Source organism: Schistocerca americana, chromosome 2 (genome assembly GCF_021461395.2).
Source record: "Schistocerca americana isolate TAMUIC-IGC-003095 chromosome 2, iqSchAmer2.1, whole genome shotgun sequence".
Lineage (NCBI taxonomy): Eukaryota > Metazoa > Arthropoda > Insecta > Orthoptera > Acrididae > Schistocerca > Schistocerca americana.
Window position 1 is genome coordinate 222,897,520 of NC_060120.1, and position 7,158 is coordinate 222,904,677.

The 7,158-nt window shown below is 45.2% G+C and overlaps 1 non-coding gene across 1 annotated transcript; it reads right to left on the reverse strand.

The window, feature by feature from the left end:
• Positions 1–2,193: 2,193 nt before the first annotated feature.
• Trnas-cga lies at positions 2,194–2,268 on the reverse strand. Its single transcript has one exon. It is a non-coding gene; the product is annotated as a tRNA-Ser (tRNA).
• Positions 2,269–7,158: the final 4,890 nt, after the last annotated feature.

Below are 7,158 nucleotides of genomic sequence, written 5' to 3' on the forward strand. Positions count from 1 at the left end.
CGTCAATTTTGAGTCGATCACGTGTCTTAAATTTTCGGGGTGATTTTTACATCGGGGAAAGGCAGTGATATTGAGGCAGAGTACGTCAGTCTTTCGTTTTAAGTTGGAAACAAGCGACCTGAGCCAACTCGGCCGTGTCTGCAACCTTCCCCTTGCCGGAGCAGCATTTGCACCTTACGTGCTGAATTACTTGTTCGTTGTATTGCAGTGTCTTTGCTCCCATATAGTTTTTACCCGTTACAGTTTTCCATAATGCCATGTTAGTTATTCCCTGATGTCTTAATACATGTATACGAATGCATAGTTTCGTGGTGATATATACTGATAAAATTCTCTCTTTCTTGCAGCCGCGTCAAGTGCGTGTGGGCAGTTTTGTGTCGGACAGATAGTGCGTACTATTGAACAGCCCTGTGTAAAACATAACAGATGTTTTCGCCTGCGGTATCCTGAGAAATCAGCGGTAGCAGAACATGCTCTAGAAAATGGCTCCATATTGCATTCGCCGAAACGCCTCTTATTACACAGACCAACAGTTTCTGGGACAGCGCCATAATAGACGCGATCGAGATAAAATTTCCTAACAACACCCGCAATAAGGACGGTGGCCTGCAGCGAAGGACTACTTGGAACCCGGCCATCGGAAGATTGAAGCGGGCGCGGAAAAAGCACAGGGAAAACGGTTAACACACTGTACATGGCGCTGCAGCGGTCACCAATGGCGTCGCTGGAGGCAGAGCTCCTGTATACGGACGGCCACAGCAATCATTCGACAGTCACTCCTTCAAAGTGGCTCAGGAGCACTCAGCCGAAAGCTTGTGGATTCTAACCCACGGGACGCGGCTGGAAGCACAAGAGAATTTTGTTTTAACACGTGTCCTATCATCCTGTCCCTTCTCCTTGTCAGTGTTTCCCATAGGTTACTTTCTTCAACGATTCAGCGGAAAATCTTCTCGTCCTTATCAGTCCACTTAAACGTTAACGTCATTCGGTAGCAGCACCACTAAAAACACTTATAATCTCTTATTTTACGGTTATTCCACAGTCACTGATACATTACCGTACAATGCTGTGCTCCGAACGCACATTCTCAAAAATATCTTTTTCAGGTTAAGATTGTGTTTGATACTAGTAGACATTTCTTGGACAGAAATGCTGTCTCTCAGTGTGCTAAACTTATCAATATTGCTTATCAATATTACGTCCAGATACTTCAACACTGTGAATATGTCCACCTGCTTAGCTGGGTGGAAACGAGCTCACCTCCCAAGCAAGAGGGCTCGGGTTCGATTACCGGCTGGGTTGGAGATTTTCTCCGCTCGGGGACTAGGTGTTGAGCTATTTTCATCATTTTTGCCCTCACCACCGGCGCGCAAGTCGCCCAAAGTGGCGTCGACTGAAATAAGACTTGCACTTGGCGGCCGAACTTCCCTAGATGGGGCCTCCCGGCCAACGATGCCATACGCTCATTTATTTCATTGTGGCTATGTCGAGCAGGACACTACTAACACTGTATCCGAACATTATGGGTTTGCTTTTCCTACTCATCCGCACAAATTTACTTTTTTCTACGTTTACAGCTACCCACCATTCATCACACCATCTAGAAATTTTGTCCAAGTCATCTTGTATCCTCCTAAGGTCACTCATCCTCGAAGTCTTACCGTACACCACAGCATCTTCAGTAAACAACTGCAGAGCGCTCCCATAATTTCCGTGAAATCATTTACGTATATAGAGAATAATAACCGCTCTATTTAACTTCCTGGAGCACTAATGACCAGACACTTGTCCCTAATAACCACTCGCCGTCGAGGACAGCCTATTGGGTTCTATAACTTAAGTTGTCTTCTGTCTAGTCTTCTGTCAATTCGCACATCTGTAAACCTGTTCCACATTCTCCAAACTTCCTTAGCAGACTGCAATTGGGCACTGTGTCAAATGCTTTCCGAAAATCTAGTAATATGGAATGTGCCTGTTGCGCTCCATCCATAGTTCGCGGTATGCCATATGAGAAAAAGACAAGCTGATTTTTGCACGAGAGATGTTTCCTAAAACCTTATTGATTCGCGGACATAGGATTCTTGGTCTCAAGAATGTTTATCATATTCGAACAGAATGTTTTCAAGGAGTCTGCAGAAAACCGATCTTACGAATATTGGTGTGTTATGAAACTTCCTGGCAGATTAAAACTGTCTGCCGGACCGAGACTCGAACTCGGGACCTTTGCCTTTCGCGGGCAAGTGCTCTACCAACTGAGCTATCCAAGCACGACTCACGCCCGGTACTCACAGCTTCACTTCTGCCAGTACCTCGTCTCGTATCTTCCAAACTTAACAGAAGCTCTTCTGCGAAACCTTGCAGAACTAGCAAGCTGTGCGGACGGTGCGTGAGTCGTGCTTGGGTAGCTCAGTTGGTAGAGCACTTGCCCGCGAAAGGCAAAGGTCCCGAATTCGAGTCTCGGTCCGGTACACAGTTTTAATCTGCCAGGAAGTTTCATATCAGCGCACACTCCGCTGCAGAATGAAAATCTCATTCTGGAAATATCCCCTAGGCTGTGGCTAAGCCATGTCTCCGCAATATCCTTTCTTTCAGGAGTGCTAGTTCTCCAAGGTTTCGCAGGAGAGCTTCTGTTAAGTTTGGAAGGTACGAGACGAGGTACTACCAGAAGTAAAGCTGTGATGACGGGGCGTGAATCGTGCTTGGATAACTCAGCTGGTAGAGCACTTGCCCGCGAAAGGCAAAGGTCCCGAGTTCGAGTCTCGGTCCGGCACACAGTTTTAATGTGCCAGGAAGTTTCATATCAGCGCACACTCCACTGCAGAGTGAAAAATCTCATTCTGGATTGGTCTGTTATTTTTGGTGTCTGTTCTTTTGCGCTTCTTATATACAGGACTCACATGCGCTTTTTTCCAGTCACTTGTTACTTCGCCATTGACGAGACATTCGCGTCAAATGTAACCTATGTAACGGGCCAATGCTGTAGATTACGCTTTGAAAAACTGGACTGGGATTCTTTCAGGATCTGATGACTTATTTGTTTTCAACTCTTTTAGTTGTTTCTCTACGCCAGGGATGAGTAATACAGTTTCGGGAGTCTGTTCGATGATCAAACAAAGATATGTTTGTACGATTCTCCTGTGTGAACGATTCCTTGAACGTAAAATTTAAAACTTCGGGTTTCATTTTGCTATCTTCAATTGCCGCGCCAGACTGGTCAACAAGTGACTGGATGGAAGGTCTAGCCCCACATAGTGATTTTACGTAGAACCAGGATTTTCTCGATTTCTCTGCCAGATTTTTAAGGTAAGACTGTGGTAGTAGCCCACGCATAGATCTTGCCATAGACGCCAAAATCTGTACTAAACTTTGCTTGTCTTCATTTGAGAGTTCTCATTTAAAACTAGAGTGCAACAGTCTCTGCTTCCTCAGCATTTTCCCAATTTCGTTGTTAAGCCATGGTGGGTTTTCCCGTCCTTAATCAAATCGCTAGGCACATAAATATCAAGGCCACGATTGACAGTATGTTTAAACTTTGCCCATGATTACGTCCATCCTACTGGCACTACGTGATGTCAGTTCAATAAGTGAGTTTCTAACAACCGCTTATCTGTTGTTTCTAGAAGAAACATACTTCTAAGCCGGCAGGAGTGGCCGAGTGGTTCTAGGCGCTACAGTCTGGAACCGCGCGACCGCTACGGTCGCAGTTTCGAATCCTGCCTCGGGCATGGATGTGTGTGATGTCCTTAGGTTTGTTAGGTTTAAGGAGACTGATGACCTCAGAAGTTAAGAACCATAGTGCTCAGAGCCATATGAACCTAACATACTTCTAGCTTTCTGAACTGATTTTTAATTTCCCTAAACATAGTTGTCATAATGACATCATGATCGCTAAAACTAGTCCCTATACAGAAATTTTCGATAAGGTCCGGCGTATTTGTAGCAGCAAGGTCAAAGATATTTCCATTACGTGTGCACTGCCGAATTAGCTGCTCCAAAAATGTTTTCAGAAAAAGTGTTCAGAAGTACTTGTGCACAGCTGCCTGACTGTATCCTCTGCGATGAATCCTCAGTCATGCCATCCTATACCCCTACGTTAAAGTCGCCTCCAACTAGTACTGCATGATATGGGTATCAACGCGCTACTGACCGTAGAGTTACTTTGAATGACTCTAGAACTGTCACAGCAGAATCGGGTGGCCGATAAATCATTGAACAATTAGCTTGGTTTCACCTAGACCTGTTACACGCGTCCAGATAACTTCACTGTCACACTCAACTTTGACCTCAATAGGGACAACACTTAATATTTTTGTCAAATGCAATACGTGCTCCCCCCTCCTATAACCTCTGATCTGTCTTTCCGATATACGTTCCATGTGTTGTTGTTATTGTGGCCTCCAGTCAAGAGACTAGTTTGATGCAGCTCTCCATGCCACTCTATCCTGTGCAAGCTTCTTCATCTCCCACTACTTATTGCAACCTACATCCATCTGAATCTGCGTAGTGTATTCATCTCTTGGTCTCCCTATACGATTTTTACCCTCCCTCCCTTGATGCCTCAGAACATGTCCTACCAACCCATCCCTTCTTCTAGTCAAGTTGTGCCACAAATTTCTCTTCTACCCAATTCTATTCAATACCTCCTCATAAGCCGTATGATTGTTAGCCGGCTATTTTCAACAAGATGATGCAACCGCGCTTACAGCTCGCGTTTTAATGTCGCTGCTTGCTGATGTTTTTGGTGATCGCATAATTTCACAGGGACTATGACCTCCACGATCGCATGACCTAACACCACCTGACTTTTTCTTTTGTGGTACAGCGAAATAAATTGTCTATAAAAATCGTCCAAAATTCATCGATGAACTGAAAACTTCAATGTCCACTTTCACTGCTTCTGTTACAGAAGAAATGTTACATCTTGTGCTTGGAAACATGATCAGACGAATTGAATTGTGTATTCAACGACAGGGTAGACACTTTCAACATTTAATGTGAAAATTTGTAAGTAAAAATGAATATTCAATAAATTAATAACTTGTATTATTTCACTGAGTGTCACTTCGGTATATTCATTGCGGCATACGGCACGCGCGGCTAACAATCATACAGCACTGCGGAGAGACTTCTTGAACACCCCGTATAAAGAGCATGAAGGTTGATGCTGAGTAATCACTGTGAAGGACTTGGACATGTTACACACTCGAGAGAGGGTTATTGGTCACTGACATAGTTTTAAAGCGACAGCGTTGTGCGTCTCCTTTTAGCCGTCTTCTAAACGTGCACTATCCTGATTTTTCGGTAATCTGGATGGGACAGTGGCTCAGTGTAAGACTGCAAGTGAACGTGAAGGCGGGCATACTTGTTGTCAAGGTTCTTGCACTATCCGGATTTTTTGGTCATTTGGATGAGACAATGGCGTGACGGAAGACTGCACATGGACCTGAAGGCAGCCATACTTATCGTCAACGTTCCGGTTGACCACACCTAACCACCTCAATAGTTGACCACGCCTGACCACCACAAGAGAGGATGACTGTATTGTGCACCGAGCAAATCGTAACCCTTTCACATCTGCACTTCCAACACGAGAACGAGTAATGGGCTTCATCAAGCACATTGTGTCATTCTGCACCATTTGTCAGGGAATAGCAGCAGACGGACTACTTAATTACCAGTCCACGCGTAGGTTACGTTTCGAGTGGTGCCACGTCTGAGACTCTTGTTGATGAATGGCTTCGCATTGTGTTCAGCAAGAAATTACGTTTCTGAACTACTCTCGATGCCAATCGTCGACAGATATGACAAGGAGCTGGTGTTCTTCCAGTGTTTTGGTGTGGGACGGAATTCTTACTCCCGGCGCCTTTGGATTTGACCATGTCACGGCTGTGATGATTGAGGGAAATGTGACGGCACCATATTGTGTCACAGACATCGTGCGTGCTCATGTTTTACCTCTTATGCAACTGTATCATGGTGTCATTTTTCAGCAGGACAGTGCTCGCCCAGATATGGAACGCGTCTCTATACTATCTGTGTGAAGTTCAGGCCTTCCTATGACCAGCAAGCCTCCAGACCTGTCATCGATAGAACATACGTAGGGTCCTGTACCAGTATACCTACTGGATATCAAATGTCAGTTGCAAGAGTTGTGACAGACTGGCTTTCCCCAGGAGGGGATACAAAGACTTTACGATACCTTTCTCAGCCGAATCAAAGCCCGCAAGCACATCAGACGGGGTGCAACGTCATACTGATAATTGGGGTTATACTGTCGAGTTCTTTGCAAATCTGACTCGATTTTATAATAACCAACATTACATCACACATACTCTCAACCCGGTAAGTTCCATTTCGTTGTCTCTTCCCGTTCTAGATGCTTCACATGTTTTGTCAGACAATGTGTGAACATTGCTATTAGGCTATACACATTTCTGGCTGTTTCATGCCTAGTTTCACTGCATAGAGATCTACAATGGAAAATGAAATGAGCGGATGGCATCGTTGGCTGGGAGGCACTATTCGGGGAAGTTCGGCCGCCAAGTGCAAGTCTTATTTCATTCGACGCCGCATTGGGCGACTTGCTCGCCGGTGATGAGGACAACACAACACCCAGTCCCCGAGCGGAGAAAATCTCAAACCCAGCTGGGAATCGAACCCGGGCCCGCTTGCACGAGACGCGATCACGCTATCACCCAGCTAAGCAGGCGTACAGAGATATACATTTACGTCTGTATTTACATAGATACGCCGCAACCCATCATACGGTGCGCGGCGGAGGGTACCCTGTACCACCACTAGTCATTTCCTTCTCGCATCCACTCGCAAATAGAAGAAGGGAAAAACGGCTATCTATATGCCTCCGTATGAGCCCTAATTTCTCTTCTCTAATCTTCGTGGTCCCTATGCGCAATGTATGTTGGCTGCAGTAGTAACGTTCGGTAGTCAGCTTCAGACTCCGGTTCTCTATATATCCTTAATAGTATTCCTCGAATAGAACGTCGCCTTCCCTTCAGGCATTCCGTAGAAGTTCCCCAAGCATCTCCGTAACACATACGTGATTTTATAAGTTACCAGTAAAAAAATCAAGCTGCCAACCTCTGATTTGCTTCGATATCTACCTTCAATCTGACATGGTACGAGCCACAAACACCCAAA